An 18059-nucleotide genomic window follows, 5' to 3' on the forward strand; every position below is an offset into this window, starting at 1 on the left:
CTCAAGCCAGGGCCTTGCAAGTGGCCCCAACTAAAGAAGACAATATAATACAGCTAAACTGCATCATGACCCTGAAGGTGGAGCCTATCCGGGTCCATTGCACTGCCCCAGAGCCCCCAGAGGATGCCTGCCAGGGTCTTTGAAGGTCACGGGATGAGGTAAGCAGCTGGCTTTCTCCACCTCAAATATGTATCCTGGGATACACCTATAGCGGTATAGCAAGAAAGACAAAGCACATCAAGTTTCACTGAGGGCACCAGGGGAGGGGGGAGAGTGGGATAGGTAGCGGGTGGAGAGGCGGCACCATCGGGAGAGTGGGGAATTGCAAAACACAATAAACACCCTTGATCACAACCAGTATGATGCCATTGTCACTTTCATTTGTGCAGTTCTGGTCGCCTCATTTTAGGAAGGATGTGGAAGCTTTGGAAAAGGTGCAAAGGAGATTTACCAGGATGTTGCCTGGAATGGAGAGTAGGTCATACGAGGAAAGGTTGAGGGTGCTAGGCCTTTTCTCATTAGAACGGAGAAGGATGAGGGGCGACTTGATAGAGGTTTATAAGATGATTAGGGGAATAGATAGAGTAGACAGTCAGAGAATTTTCCCCCGGGTGGACCACACCATTACAAGGGGACATAAATTTAAGATAAATGGTGGAAGATACAGAGGGGATGTCAGAGGTAGGTTCTTTACCCAGAGAGTAGTGGGGGCATGGAATGCACTGCCTGTGGAAGTAGTTGAGTCGGAAACTTTAGGGACCTTCAAGCGGCTATTGGATAGCTACATGGATTAGGGTAGAATAATGGAGTGTAGGTTAACTTCTTAAGGGCAGCACGGCAGCATTGTGGATAGCACAATTGCTTCACAGCTCCAGGGTCCCAAGTTCAATTTCGACTTGGGTCCCTGTCTGTGTGGAGTCTGCACATACTCCCCGTGACTGCGTGGGTTTCCTCCGGGTGCTCCGGTTTCCTCCCACAGTCCAAAGATGTGCAGGTTGGGTGGATTGGCCATGAAAAATTGTCCAAAATTCTATGATTAACCTAGGACAAAAGTTCGGCGCAACATCGTGGGCCGAAGGGCCTGTTCTGTGCTGTATTTCTCTATCTCTATCTATCTACAGTACTGCCCAACCTATGAACCCTTGGTCCATCTCGCTAGGCATCTCCCCCTCCCTGTTGCACTCCCCACCCCCTGGCAGTGGACATGTCCCCTTCCCCTGGGTGTTCGGATATTGGCTGCTGAGTATGTGGTGTTGCCTCCCGCAGTGTTCAAACAGAGTGTTCAAGGTGTGATTGGAATGTTAGGCAATGACTCCCATATGCCACATGGCCCACCCAACCACGGGAATCCACTTGCGATGTGTGAAGTGCTCACTTAACCATGATTGCCAATTCCTATTAGCAATAGCCTTCAGCCACACGGCCAGAGGCCTCGACAGTCCGTGGGGTTATGGGTGGTCGGCGTGACAAAGAGGCAGGGACAAGGGTTGCGCCAGGAATGGATACACATGATCCAGGGGTTGACATGGTGATGCCATAAGCAGTTTCTCCCCCTTGCGCCTCCCCCTCCCCCTTCCATCCCTTCCCATGGCGGCCCACCCCTCTGGAGGGTGGCCACATCCCCCAGCTGAGGGACCCCAACCCCCCACCTCCTACCAGGCACTGGGTGGCAAGCCCAGCGTCACCGGGCTCTTTGCCTGTGGGCAAAGATGATTACTCGCCTCCTCGGCTCCCCGCAGAGGTCCTTCTGCAAGGTTCCCCTTTTTTCAAAAGGAGTACTAACTGGCGCCAGCGAGAGCACTTGCTGGGGAGGCTGCTGAATGACGGGAGGCCATTGGATATGGGGTGATTCTGTTAATTGGATGGAAATAGGGCTTAAGTGGTGATAATTGGTTTCTTGTCATTGTACGGCAAGATCCGAATTTCGCCTATGGGAGCAGGCCAGTTGCATCGCAAACTATTTGGCACCTGGCACGATTCTCGTTTTCAGCCTCTCCTCATATTCACCGGCCTCGTTTGGCTCGAACGAGTGCGCGAAGTGGTCGGAGAATTGCCACAGTCTCCAATCAGGAGAATCATGCACCTGTTCTCCTTGTCATCTTACTTTGGCGGAGGTGAGTAGCCATCTTTGCTCACAGGCAAAGAGCCCAGGGACACTGGGCTTGCCACTCCAGTGCTTGGGGGGGGGGGGGGGGGGGGGGGGGGGGGGGTTCCCATTAAGGGGCAATTTAGTGTGGCCAATCCACCTACCCTGCACATCTAAGAATGTCAGATGTAACCAATGTTTATTCTCAATCACATCTTCGTTAAAAATACACAGATGAGGGTGGGAGATAAAGGATGCACTATATGTGACTTCTGTTGGTTCTATCGTCTGAGATATTTTAAGAATGAAATAGTTGTCAATTAGCATTAATGACATTGAAGACAGAGCAATCTGCCATTGACCAGTGAACTGGTGGACAGCTAACCTGAGGCATTGCCATTCAACCAGAAATCCATTAAACAACAAATCTAGACAGGATGACAAAGTCATTCTCTCATGATTGATCACTATGAATGTTTCTATGTTCAGCTGCATCAGAAAGAATATCAATTGCACGGCTGTAACATGGAACATGAAAAAATGAAAATCGCTTATTGTCACAAGTAGGCTTCAAATGAAGTTACTGTGAAAAGCCCCTAGTTGCCACATTCCGGCACCTGTTCGGGGAGGCTGGTACGGGAATTGAACCGTACTGCTGGCCTGCCTTGGTCTGCTTTCAAAGCCAGTGATTTAGCCTTATGCTAAACCAGCCCCTAGTGTGAAAGGACAGAGCTTGCACTGGGAATGAAGTACGTTCACATGGCAGTGCAGGTGACCTGTGGAAATGGACGTGGATGTATCTCTGCCTGAACCTCCAGTGGGAGGGGCGGGAGTGTGCCATCGGCAGGACTGTAAGATCCTGCCGGCATGAATGGCCAGAAAATCTTTTCCAATGAGTGTACAATCTATTGAAGGCTAAGAATTTAATTTGCAAAGGCAGCTGGTCCCATATCTCATTAACCCCTTGACAACCAGTCCAAAGATGAGCAGGTTAGGTGGATTGGCCAAGATAAATTACGCTTTAGCGTTCAAAAGGTTGGGTGGGGCCATTGGGTTACAAGGGTAGGTTGTGGGCCTAGGTAGGGTATTCTTTGAGAGGGTCGATGCAGACTCGAAGGGCTGAATGGCCTCCTTCTGCACTGTAGTGATTCTAACCAGAGCAAGTCAAAGTGTCTTGATTTTAAAATTCTCTTTCTTGTGTTCAAATAGCTCCATAACCTTACTGACTTATTTCTATAATATCCTTCAGCCCCTACAGCCCTCCCTATCTCTGTACCCTCCTCCAACCCCTACAATCCTCCGTGGTATCTGCGTTCTTCCAGTTCTGGTGTTTTCAGCATCCCGGATTTTTCATCCCACCAGCTTTGGTGGCCTTGCCTTCAGTTGCCTGGGTCGAATGCTCTGTAATTACCCCCTAAACGTCTTTGCCACTCTCCTGGGTCTAATGCTCTGTAATTACCCCCTAAATGTCTTTGCCACTCTTTCTTTAAGTTTCTTATTTATTCAGCTTTTGGGTAAGAGTCGTACGATCTACTTATGTGGCTTGCTGTCCATATTGTGTCAGCTAATGACCCTCTGAAGTGCCTTGGGACATTTTACAATGTACTGCATTCTTGTCTTGATATAAATTATTGACTTAGACTTGAGTGTGAAGGGCACAATTTCAGAAATTTCTGATGGTTCTAAATTTGGAAGAATTGTGAATTGTGAGGAGGTTAGTGATAGACTTCAGGAGGACAAAGACAAACTGATTGTATGCGCAGTTAAAGCAAGGTGAAACTTAATGCCGCCAAATGTCAAGTGATTCATTTTGATTGTGTAGTACAGTCATTTTCAAACTTATCCGTGGGTGGGTGGCGGGCAGGTGTCGGGAGGGCTGCGAAGCAATTGGTCATGGGAACAAGTGTCCAACAGCCACGACCGACTTTCAAGAATGCCGGCTGTTCCTCGCGTGCACGCCCCCTCAGCCGGATGTAGTAGTGCGTAGGCCCGGAGCCCGTGGGGCAGATCACCTCCTCTGGATGTCAGCATGCTGTCCCAGGAGCAGATTTTGTTTTTTTAAATCGATGGAGTCTTCCTGCCAGAAGTGGTGGTAGAGAGCAGGTCACGCACCCCATACACTGACACCACTTACTCTGTGGGGCGAAATCACTGATGAGAGCTTCCTCTGATTTGTAGCTGCCAGCAAGCAAGCCTCAGGAATGCATGAAGAACTGAAGATGGATCTTTTTGGACTAAGGAAGTGAGGGCCAGAGACACAAACAGGCGAGGATCTCACAGCTGAATCGGCTAGAGAGAGCTTCACAGGAGAGTCCATGTCAGGACAAAGCAATGCTGGTGTGAGCTCCAGTACCTCTGATCAACAACCCATACAGAAATGTAACATTGAATGACAAAGCAAGTGAGATAGTGAGGACCAAGCAAGCTCACTTGTCGCAATAAAGTTAAGCGGAAATGCTGGGTCGCAAAGTTCGGGTAGCGTGTTGCGTGAAGGTCGGCCAACCAGCATTGGTACCAAAGGTCGGGCGGCGTAGGTAGCAAAGGTCGGGCGGCATGGGTAGCAAAGGTGGTCGGTTAGTAAAAATAGGTCTCCGGAAAAAATGTTTGAAAAACACTGGTGTAGTGGGACCTCCGGCAGCAGGAGACAATGTTGGGGGGGTAAACACCAAGTGGGGGAACTGGATAGCCCTGGTGGGCCCCTCCCTGCACAGAGCAGTGTCTTTAACAAGCAGGAGAGTGTAGCCAGAAGCCAGGAGGTGAGGGAGGAAGCAACAGGGGTAATCCAAGGCTTGAGTTGCAATAGCCTAGGGCAGCTTGAAGCCCCCGAGGGTGGCTTAGGAGTCAGGGAGGAAATTGAAAACCTAGTCAAACTAACTGGCAGCACCCCTCAGTCTGAGAAGGCAGTGGCATAATGGCATTGTCGCTGGATTAGTAATCCAGAGAGCCAGGGTAATGCTCTGGGGACCTGGATTCAAATCCCACCATGGCAGATGGTGGAATTTGAATTTTAAAAAAATCTGGAATTTAAAAAAGTCCTTTACCGAAGGAAATGTGGTGTCCTTACCTAGTCAGGCCTACATGTAACTCCATATCCACAGCAATGTGGTTGACTCTTATATTTCCTCAGGGATGAACAATGAATCCTGGCCTAGTCAATGACACCCACATCCCATAAATACATTTTAAAAATGAGAGAGAATGAATGGGAGAATAGGGCTGCAGGTAGATTGGGCGGAGAAGGGGATGAAGATGGTGTTAAACACTGGGGAACCAGGCTCATTGTTGTGACTGGTGTTTCTCGTTGTCTCCCAGCCTAAACTGCAAACATGCAAAATATCTGTCTGTCTGAACAGTTTCACTGAGTTGCTGCTCTGCTGCATCCGTCCTTCGGGAAGCTTCATGGCTCTGACCTTTTTTTAAACTGCCTGCCAGAAAACCACAAAACTACCCAAAGGTCAGCAGAAACAGTGCAGCAAATGTGAGCCTTCCTGCTTGAAAAATGGCAAACAATCTCTATTTTAGAGTGAAAAGGATATTGGGGAGGTGGGGCAGATGGTTCGGGGAGGTTGGGGTTGTTTGGGGGGTTGGAGGATGTTGAAGCAGTGGAGGAGTTGAGGGGTGTTTGGAGATAGGGAGTTGGGAGGGTGGGGTTTGGGGATGTTGGGAGGGGGGGGGGTTTGAGGGCATGTTGGTAGGATGGGAAATTGGTGGTGTTTGAAGGGTGCGGAGATTTGGAGAGGTGGGAGTTTTAGCTGAGTGTTGGAGGTGTGGTGGGGTTGGAGGAAATTGGGCGTGTTGGAAAGGTGGGGAAGGTTTGGTGATGGGCAGGTTGGACAGTTTGGGGAGGTGGGTGGCAGGGGTAGAATTGGGATGTTTGGAGTGTGGTGAAGGAGGGGGTGTCATTCTTCTTTGCTATTTGAGTTTATTTATTAACTACGTTTAAGCAGCACATGTTCGAATGCATCAAGTCCTGGATAATATCCAGGCTAGGGCTAACAAGTGGGAAAAGTAACATTTGTATCACACTAGTGCCAGGCAATGACCATCTCCAACAAGAGAGAAACTAACCATAACCCGTCGGGCGGCACCATAGCACAGTGGTTAGCATTGTTGCTTCACAATGCCAGGGACCTGGGTTCGATTCCTGGCTTGGGTCACTGTCTGTTCGGAGTCTGCATCTCCCGGTGTCTGCATGGGTTTCCTCTGAGTATTCCGATTTCCTCCCACAAGTCCCAAAAGACGTGCTTGTTAGGTGAATTGGACATTCTGAATTCTCCCTGTGTACCCGAACAGGTGCCGGAGTGTGGCGACTAATGGATTTTCACAGTAACTTAATTGAAGTGTTAATGTAAGCCTACTTGTGCCAATAATAAAGATAAGATTATTATTATTGACATCCAATCGCATACAATACAAATACATACAAATCCCTCCCTTTCAGCACTGTGGCTGTACCTACATCACAAGAACTGCAGTGGTTGAAGCAGACAGCTCACCATCACTTCCCAAGGGAAATTAGAGATGGGGAATAAATGCGGCCTAGCCAGCGTCATCCACATTTCGTGAATGAGTAAAACAAAATTATTTCTTCCTATAATACCCCACCTATCTAATAAACTACTCCCACGAGTCCTTAGCTTTTCTATTTCTTAACCATACACAAGCTAATCCAACATCTTTGATCTTTAGAATTAAACTCAATCTCTCACTGTTGTTCTAAATCATCCTTAATTAACAAAACTAACTCACCACCCTTTCCTTGCTTACTGTCCTTCCCTTTATGGTTACCATTACTGAGATAGCTTGATTAATCGTGATTTAACCTACTTATTTGAAGTAGCTTTGTATATTACATACAGTTAAAGAAAGAAAACCTGCACCGCCTTTCTCAAGCAGCAAGTAGATATAGGCCCTAAATGCTGGCCTTGTCAGTGACACCTACTACACAAGCAAATTAAACAGTTGTCTGCCGGACTATGTTGTCTGTGATAAACTACACATTACATTACAACATTTACTCCACCCCAGTACATTGCAACAAATATTACACATTACATTATAACATATACTGTACACCATTAAATTACAACAGATAATGCACTCCATTACATTGTAACATGTACATCCCATTACATTGCAACATATACTACACTCCATGATATTGTAACATATACTGCACCCCATTACACTGTAACATGTACAACACAGTACATGGCAACATATACTACACCCCATTACAATGTGACATCTGCTACACATTACATTGCAACATATACTACATCCCATTAAATTGTAACAAATACTGAATTCCATGGCATTGAAACATACCCCATTGCATTGCAACATATTCTACACCCATCACATTATAACTTGTACTACACATTACATATACTACACCCCATTACATTACAACAGATACTGCACCCGTTACATACATCCCATTACTTTGCAATATTTACTATACATTACATTGCAACATATACTACACATTACAAAAAATAAAGAAAAGTACAGCACAGGAACACGCCCTTCGGCCCTCCAAGCTTGGGGCGATCTTGATGCCCGAACAAAAAAAACCCACCTGCCCTTACTCTGTCCATATCCCTCAATTTCCTCCCTATTCATGTATCCATCCAGATGAGTATTAAATGTTGCTATTGTGCCTGCTTCCACCACATCCTCTGGCAGTGTGTTCCAGGCACCCACCACTCTGCGTGAAAAATGTACCCTGCACATCTCCCTTAAACTTGCATTGCAACAATGATGATACTTTGAGTATTTCAGTGGTTAGAGAGTGCTTTATCCCATTCTGAGGTTGTGAGAGGTATATATAAATACAGATCTGTACTTTTTTTCTCCTTTAAGAAAGGCTAATAGAAATGAGGGAGAAGCGAGGTAACAGTCTAAAGAGTGACAAGAAGGGAAAGTAAATAAATAAAAGCAGGTTTAGCTGCTCATCCATATATACAGGAGGTACAAAGAGGCTGAACAAAGAAATATTAGAATTATTTTCTGTCAACTTCCCAAAGTCCCAGTGATATCAAGCAGCAAACATTTCCAATGGCCTGGGGGAGAACGCATCTGTTCATTTTCTGAGAACAGCTGTGCCAGCAGATATTTGTCATTTAAATTATAGTGTTGGCTGTAGTATAGAATATGAGCAGCCCTTTAATGGAAGGATGCAAAGAGCAAATAAATTATGGCTAAGCTATTCTACTTGTTACGGAGAAAATTGGGCAATGCAACAATCACATTTACCTTACTGTCCGAATGGGAGAGTTTGTTTGGCGTTTTGGAAAAATCGTGTTAATATTCCCTTTAATACACACGTTGAATTTTATTCAGATTTATTAAGTGCCAAGTTTATTATTGTCACAGAATATGGTTCAGTTCTGTGCAAATGAAATGTGCACCATTCTGAAAAGGCAGTGGAAGCTGATTCTGTAATTATTTTAAAAAAGGGAGTTGGACTGGTATATGAGGAACATCCTGGGATATGTATAATAAACAGGTGAGGGACGAAGCACGACTGCTCTTTCAGAGGGCCAGTCTAGGAACGATGGGCTGGAAGGTCGCTCTCTGCACTGTATGTTCTATGATTCTGTGATCGGTCAGACTGACTCATTGGTATTTGCATTGTGATGCTTTACTCTGGATTCTGATAGCTCTGGAAATCTAGCCATCAAGGTAGGAATAAAGAGTCTTTTAATTGTGGCGAAGGGGGTAGATTTAATCTTTTCCAACAGAGGGTATAGTTTATGTAGGTAAAAGCAAGAAGGGATATGGAGCCAAAACAGGTAAAGAAAGTTAAAGTACAAATAATCCATGAGTTAATTGAAAGGTGGAACAAACTCAAGGAGCTGAATGGTCGACCCCACATCTTTCTACATTACAGATTTCAGGGGCTGAATGGTTTCCTCCTGTTCCTCTGCTCACAAAGTAACATAGAGTGGAATGCACAGAGGATAACAAAGTGGCAAGAGTGGTACAGTTTTGCTCAATGGAACTCCAGTTAAAATTTGCTCACCACCTAATTCCTCTCCATGCGTCATACGCAAATAATATTGAACACTCCATTGTACTAGAATTCCCATCAGCACATTTTTAAACATAGAAATAGAAAATTGGAGTGGGGGGTAGGCCATTCAGCCCATCAAGTCTGCTCCACCATTCATTATGATCAGGGCTGATCATCCAACTCAGTAATCTGTTCCCGCTTTCCCCACACATCCTTTGATCCTTCTAGCCACAAAGCTATGTCTAACTCCTGCTTGAAAACACAAATGATTTTGGCCTCAACTGCTTTCTGTTGTAGTGAATACCACAGGCTCACCCCTTTCTGGGTGAAGAAATTTCTCCTAATTTCTGTCCTTAATGGTTTACTCCGTATCCTTACACTCGGAACCCTGGTTCTGGACTCCCCTGCCAGCGGGAACATCCTTCCTGCATCTAACATGTCTAGTCCTATTATAATTTTATAGGTTTTTAATGAGATGCCCCCCTCTAACTCTTCGAACCCCCAGAGAATATAAACCTAACCTTCTCAATCTCTCCTCATACGTCAGTCACACAATCCCAGGCATTAGTCTGGTAAACCTTCGCTGCATTCCTTCTACAGCTGTCCTGAAGATTGGGCGCAGTTTAGAATTCAACAAAGGAAGACAGAGAGATTGATAAAGGAGGGGGAAATAGAATATGAGAGTAAGTTATTGAGGAAAGAAAACTGACTGTAAAAGCTTCTATAGGCATCTGAAGAGAAAAAGATTGGTGAAGACAAATGTAGGTCCCTTACAGTCAGAAACAGGAGAACTTGTAACTAAATACATACTTTAGTTCTACTTTCACAAAGGAAGACACAAATAAACACAGAGTTTAGTGAGAGGAGGAACTGAAAAAAAATCAATATTAGTATGGAAATGGTATTGGGAAAATTGATGGGATTGAAGGCCGTTAAATCCCCAGGGGCCTGATAATCTACATTCCAGATACTTAAGGAAGTGTCCTTACAAATATTGGATGTATTAGTGGTCACCATCCAAGATTCTACAGACCCTGGAACTGTCCTACAGATTGGAGGGTAACTAATATGACCCCACTATTTCAAAGGAAGGTAGAGAGAAAACAGGGAATTATAGACCAGTCAGCCTGACGTCGGCAGTGGGAACAAATGCTCGAATCCACTATAAAAGATTTAATAGCAGAGCACTTGGAAACCATTGGCGGGATCGGACGGAGTCAGTGTGGATTTATGAAAAGGAAATCATGCTTTGCATATCTACTGAAATTCTTTGAGGATGGAACTATTAAAAGTGGATGAGGGGGAACCAGTGGATGTGGATATTTGGATTTTCAGAACAAAAGAGATTAGCATGTAAAACTAAAGTACATGGGATTAGGGGTAGTGTATTGAAATGGATAGAAAACATGTTGGCAGACAGGAAACAAAGAATATGAATAAAGGGTCTTTTTCCAAATGGCAGGCAGTGACCAGTGGGGATCCATGCGAGCAATTCATATTCACAATTTAGATGAGGGAACTAAATGTGAAATCTCCAAATTTGCAGATGACACAAAGCTGGGTGGGAGGGTGAGCTGTGAGGAGGATGCAGAGATGTTCACTGGGATTGGACAGGCTGAGTAAATGGGAATATGCATGGCAGATGCCGTATAATGTGGATAAATGTTTGCTTATCTGCATCGGAAGAAAAAATAGGAAGGCAGATTATTATTTGAATAGGTGTAAATTAAGCGAGGTGGATACTCGGCAAGACCTTGGTGTCCTTGTGCATCAGTCGCTGAAATTAAGCTCACAGGCAGTGAAGAAGGCAAGTGGTATGTTGGCCTTTATCGCAAGAGGACTTGAGTATTGGAATAGAGATATTTTACTGCAATTGTAAAATGCATTGTTGAGGCTACACCTGGATAATTGTGTGCAGTTTTGGTGTCCTTATCTGAGGAAGGATGTTCATTGCTATGAAGGGAGTGCAGCAAAGGTTCACTGGACTGATTCCTGGATGGTGGGACTGACGTGTGAGGAGAGATTGATTGGTTAAAATTATATTGTCTGGCGTTTGGAAGAATCAGGGGGGAATCTCATAGAAACCTATAAAATTATAACATGGACTAAGACATGGTAGATGTTTCTGTTCTGTTTGCTTTTTACCTTTCAAAAAGGGTTGACTGATGGATGGATTGATTGATATTTTATTCTCACATGTACCGAAGTACAGTGAAAAGTATTCTTCTGCGGCCAAGAGAATGTACACAGTACGTACGTAGTAGACAAATAAAAAAAGTATTGACAGAGTACATTGAGAAATGGTACATCAACAAATAGTGATTGGAGAGCAGTGATGGAGGGGTCTCTGTTATGTGAGGGGCAGGGGTTGGATGTTATGGGGGGTTCTCTTATTAGGGTCTGATGAGGGTATCTGGTGGGGTCTCTGGTGGGGGGTCTGTTGCAGGGTCTCTGATTGGGGTGTCCAGAGGGTGGTCAGGTCACCCTCTGGACTGTGCGTGTACTGTGGGGAGGGTGGGAGGGGGAGACCCAGCAATTCCTGTGGTGGTGCTGGGAGAGGATATCCCTACTTGTCACTGGGAGGGTTGGGGAGGGGCGGGATTTGCGCTGTGGAACGAGGCCAGATGCCAAACCTCACTATCAGGCTTCCTGCTCAAAATGGCAGCCCGATAGTGTGATTCAGGACAGAATCCTTTGTGAACCCCACAATGCATAAATTTGCATGGCTGTAGAGAGTGAATAATTTGTGGGTGCTGCTCCTTGCACGAGTGCAAACCACAAGCGATTCAGCTCTGAAGGGACAAGATAGTTTCCCAAATGGAGTATCCAGCCCTGTATGTTCTCAAGAACATAGAACATAGAACAGTACAGCACAGAACAGGCCCTTCGGCCCTCGATGTTGTGCCGAGCAATGATCACCCTACTCAAACCCACGTATCCACCCTATACCCGTAACCCAACAACCCCCCCCCCTTAACCTTACTTTTAAGGGCACTACGGGCAATTTAGCATGGCCAATCTACCTAACCCGCACATCTTTGGACTGTGGGAGGAAACCGGAGCACCCGGAGGAAACCCACGCACACACGGGGAGGACGTGCAGACTCCGCACAGACAGTGACCCAGCCGGGAACCGAACCTGGGACCCTGGAGCTGTGAAGCATTTATGCTAACCACCATGCTACCGTGCTGCCCCGAAGAAGGAGCTGGATATAGCTCTAGGGGCTAAAGGGATCAAAGGGTTTGGGGGGAAAGTGGGAACAGGTTGCTGAGTTGGATGATCTCTGAATGATGGAACAGGCTCGAATGGCTGAATGGCCTCCTGCTGCTACTATTTTCTATGTTTCTACATGAGAAGAAGGAGGTACGATCTCATTGAAAGCTGCAAAATTCTGAGTGGACTTCATCGGGCAGACACTGGGAGATTATTTTGACCAGCTGGGCAGTCGAAAACACGGTGTCAGGATAATGGGATAATTATTTAGGACTGAGATTCTTACCTGGACTGTCCTACATGTGACTCCAGACACACAGTAATGTGGTTGACTCTTAAATGTCCTCTGAAAACGAGAACAGGCCACTCAGTTGTATTCAACCTCTAGAAAAACACGAAAAAGGAATGAAATCGGACAGACAGCCTGGCATCAATCCAGGCACCGGAAACGACAATGGCAAAACTATCGCTATTGACCCTGCAAAGTCCTCCTTACTAACATGTGGGAGCTTGTGCCAATTTTGGGGGAGCTGGCTCATAGACTAGCTATCTCACAGACTAGTCAAACAACAGCCTGATATAGTCATACTCACAGAATCATATTTTACGGACAATGTCCCAGACACCACTATCACCATTCCTGAGTATGTCCTGTCTCACTGGCAACACAGACCTAAGACAGTGGTATACAGTCAGGAGGGAGTTGCCCTGGGAGTACTCAACATCAACTCAGGACCCCATTAAGTCTCATAGTTTCAGGTTAAACATACTCTGGGAGGGTGACTTTAATGTGCCTCACCAAGAGTGGCTCAGCAGTACCATCACAGACCGAGCTGGCCGGGTCCTAAAGAACCCTAGACTGGGTCTACAGCAGGTGGTGAGGGAACCAACAAGAGGGAAAAACATACTTTACCTCATCCTCACCAACCTGCCTGCTGTCCATGACAGTACCGGTAGAAGTGACCACCTCACAGTCCCTGTGGAAACAAAATCCCATCTCCACATTGAGGATACCCTCCATTGTGTTGTGAGGCATCTGCTAAATGGGATAAAGTTCGAACAGATCCAGCAACTCAAGACTGGGCATCCATAAGCTGCTGTGGGCCATCTGCAGCAGCAGTATTGTATTCAACTACAATCTGCAACCTCATGACCCGGCATATTCCCCTCTCGACCATTACCACCAAGCCAGTGAATCAACCTTGGTTCAATGAAGAGTGTTGGAGGGCATGCCAGGAGCAACACATGGCATACTTAAAAAATGAGGTGTCAACCTGGTTGCTGGAAGCTAGAACACAGGACTGCTAGTGTGTCAAACAGCATAAGCAGCAAGCAATGGACAGAGCTAAGTGATTCCACAACAAACACGTCTAAGCTCTGCAGTCCTGCCACATCCAGCCATGAATGGTGGTGGACATTAAACAACTCACTGGAGGAGGAGGCTCCATAAATATCCCCATCCTCAATGATGGAGGAGTCCAGTGCAAAAGACAAGGCTGAAGCATTTGCAATGATCTTCAGCCAGAAGTTTTGAGTGGATGATCCATCTTGGCCTCCCCCGGCAGTCCCCAGCATCACAGATGTCAGTCTTCAGTCAATACAATTCGTTTCATGTGTATCAAGAAAGGGCTGAAGGCACTGGATACTGCAAAGGCTTTTTACCCTGACAATATTCTGGCAAAAGTACTGATGACGTGCTCCAGAACTTGCTGCACCCCTAGCCAAGCTGTTCCAGTACAGCTGTAACACTGGCATCTCCCCAACAATGTGGATAATTGCCTAGTCGTGTCCTGTACACAAGAAACAGGACAAATCCAATCCAGCCAATTACTGCCCTATCAGCCTACTCTCCATCATCAGCAAAATGATGGAAGGAGTCACCAACTGTGCTATCAAACGGCACTTACTCAGCAATAACCTGGTCACAGACGCTCGGTTTGGGTTCCTCCAGGATCACTTAACTCCTGACCTCCTTACAGCCTTAGTTCAAACATGGACAAATGAACTGAATGTCAAAAGTGAGGTGAGAATGACTTCCCTTGACATCAAGGCAGCATTTGACTGAGTATGGCATCAAGGAGCACGATCTAGACTGGAGTCAATGGGAATCAGGGGGGGAAACTCTCCGCTGGTTGGAGTCATACCTGGCACAAAGGAAGATGATTGTGGTGGTTGGAGGTCAATCATCTCAGCTCCAGGGCATCAGAAGTTCCTCAGGGTAGTGCCCTAGGCCCAACCACCTTCAGCTGCTTCAATAATGACCACCCTTCGATCATAAGGTCAGAAGTGGGGATGTTTACGGATGACTGCACAATGTTCAGCACCATTCTCGACTCCTCAGATAATGAAGCAGTCCATGTCCATATCCAGGCTTGGGCTCTCAAGTGGAAAGTTACATTCGCGCCACACACGTGCCAGGCAATGACATCTCCTACAAGAGAGGATCTAACCATCGCCCCTTGATGTTCGATGGCATTACCATCGCTGAATTCTTCACAATCAACACCCTGGGGGTTACCATTGATCAGAACCTGAACTGGACTAGCCATATTAACACTGTGGCTACCAGGGCAGGTCAGAGGCTTGGAATCTTACAGCAAGTAAGTCACCTCCTGACCCAAAGCCTGTCCATCATCTACAAGGCACACGTCAGGCGTGCAATGGAATATTTTCCACTTGCCTGGATGAGTGCAGCTCCAACAACACTCAAGAAGCCCGACACTATCCAGGACAAAGCAGCCGCTTGATTGCTCCTCCTTCCACAAACATTCAAACCCTCCACCACCGATGAACAGAGGCAGCCCGGTGTACCATCTACAAGATGCACTGCAGTAACTCGCCAAGGTTCCTTACGCAGCCCCATCCAAACCCACGACCATTACCATCTAGAAGGACAAGAGCAGCAGATATCGGGGAACTCCACCACTTGGAGGTTCCCCTCCACGTCACTCACTGGTCCAACTTGGAAATCTGTCGCTGTTCCATCACTTTCACTGGGTCAAAATCCTGGAACTTCCTCCCTAACAGCAGTGTACCTACACTTCAGGGACTGCAGCAGTTCAAAAAGGCAACTCACCACCACCTTCTGAAGGGTATCTAGGGATGGGCAATAAATGCTGGCCTAACCAGCGACACCCACATCCTATAAATTAATTTTAAACATTAAGAAAATGAGAAGTTACTTCACTCAAAGGGTTGTGAATCTTTGGGGTTCTATACCCAGAAGGTTGTGAATGCTCCATCGCTGAATATATTTCAAGTTGGGATAGATAGATTTTTGTTCTCTCAGGGTATCAGGGGACATGAGGAGTGGGCGGGGAAGTAGATTTGAAGCCAAGGCTAAGCCATGCTCATATTGAATGGCGGAGCTGGCTCGACGAGCCATCTGATCTCTTCCTGCTCCTATTTCTTGTGTCCTCGTGACCCAAAACGTTAACTCTGTTTTTCTTTCTCTCCACAGATGCTGCCAGACCTGCTGAGCGTTTCCAGCACCTCCTGTTTGTATTTTACATTATGCATGCTGCCTTTGTTGATGTCAGCCAGGGGCTGTTTAGCTCACTAGGCTAAATCGCTGGCTTTGACAGCAGACCAAGGCAAGCCAGCAGCACAGTTCGATTCCCGTAACAGCCTCCCCGAACAGACGCCGGAATGTGGCGACTAGGGGCTTTTCACAGTAACTTCATTTGAAGCCTACTCGTGACAATAAGCGATTTTCATTTCCTTGGTTAATAATTGGAGTCATTTGCTTGATATAGGCAGGTGCCTATGAATGTCAAAGATGGTGTCAGCATTGCGACTCTACCTGACAGCCTGGAAGAAGAACAGGAAGGTAATTGGTGAAAGAACTGTGGGGAAGATCTGCTGTCTGAAAGCGCAGATAGAAGTGGATAAAACAGTAACGTTTCAAAGGGATTTGGGTAAATATTTAAAAAGAAAAATGATTACTGGGATAAAGAGCAGATTAATTGGCTAGCTATAAGAGAAAGCACAGGCATGGTGGGCCAAATGTTGCCCCACTATGAACCATCATAAAATCCCTACAGTGCAGAAAGAGGCCATTCTGCCCATCGAGTCTACACCGATCCTCCGAAAGAGTGGTCTACCTAGGCCCGCTCCCCCTAACCTAACCTGCAAACCGCTGGACACTAAGTGGCAAATTATCATGACCAATCTACCTAACCTGAACATCTTTGGACTGTGGGAGGAAACCGGAGCACCCGGAGGAAACCCACGCAGACACGGGGAGAACATACAAACTCCACACAGTCACCCGAGGCTGGAATCAAACCCGTGTCCCAGGCGCTGTGAGGCAGCAGTGCTAACACCCATGCTACCATGTCGCCCCACTGTATTATCTTTTGACTCCACATGGAATTTCCGATTGGAGCAGATAATTTGCACCTTTGTAACCAGGGAAAATTATCTTCCTTTTGAAGAATCTGCCCGGTTTTAAATCCTGTGTAATCCCATCCGTTAGATACTGCTCAGGTTGTGAAAGGGAAAATTAACCTTTCATCAATGATGGAATAAGTAGACAGTTCCTATCTTATAAATTCAAACATGGCCCGCCTTCAATTCTGGGAACAGTAATCTTTCCAATTTGAATAAGGCACATATAGTAACTAATTTAAATACAAGAGCGTTTTCAATTAAAAACAAAAATTATAAACAGGACTACAAGAAAACGATGTTGAAAGTAACGCAGGACAGATTTCAAATTGATACAATCTGCCTTCTGAGATTTGTTAGGAAGTCAAACATGTCACCACGGTTGATGCTAAACATGGTTCATTAGGAATCCAGTGAAATCACTCCCTTCCCCCACATCCATACTTACATCTATCACTCCACACATGAAAGAAACAATTTATCCTTGTCATTTTCTTCAGATGCTATCAACTACTGAAATAGAAACAGATGCAAACTGCAGCAACCTGCAGTTCCTGGAGAGAAAGTTTACTTTCTGTTCTCCATTTGTACTCACGTTCAATACAGAGCAATGGTACAAATCATTGACTAGCATAGGTATGGAGCTTACAGCAAAGAAACAGGCCATTAGGTCTATGCTGCTTCTTTTTCAAGTAGAATAGATCAGAGAATTCCTACAGTGCAAAAGGAGGCCAATTGGCCCATCGCGTCTGCACCGACCCACTGAAAGAGGACAATTCATTTGTATGGTGTGGGCATCGCTGGCTAGGCCGGCATTTATTCTCTCTTAATAATTGAGAAGGTGGTGATGAGTTGCCTTCTTGAACTCCCTTGCCCCCCACCCCTACCATGCGGTCCATATTGTGTAGGTACACCCACAGTGCTGTTAGGAATGGAATTCCAGGACTTTGACCCAGCCTTCACTATGAGGTCATTGACTAATATTAGGTCAAATGTAGTCTGCTCTCTGGTTGGCCCAGTAATGTGCTATTCTAAGAAACTATCCCCAAAACATTCAGGAACTATAAAAACAGAAAATTCGGGAAAGATGCAGCAGGTCTCAATGGAGAGAGAAACAGAGGTAGAATTTTCCCATTTTTTTTCAGTGTGTCAGGCACTGACTGAAACCCGGAAATCCAGCTACACAGCCGGGTTTTTGTCCAGATTTCGAGCCTTCCTGAAAAATAAAATTCAGCAGGTGCATTTTACTGTGGTGGGACAGGGCCTAATATGTCATGATATGCAAACATGCAACCAATGAACACTCAGAATAGGACCCAACCTATGGGCAGTCAGGACACTCAGAGGTGGCA

This window comes from Scyliorhinus canicula, chromosome 20, assembly GCF_902713615.1.
Source record: "Scyliorhinus canicula chromosome 20, sScyCan1.1, whole genome shotgun sequence".
NCBI lineage: Eukaryota > Metazoa > Chordata > Chondrichthyes > Carcharhiniformes > Scyliorhinidae > Scyliorhinus > Scyliorhinus canicula.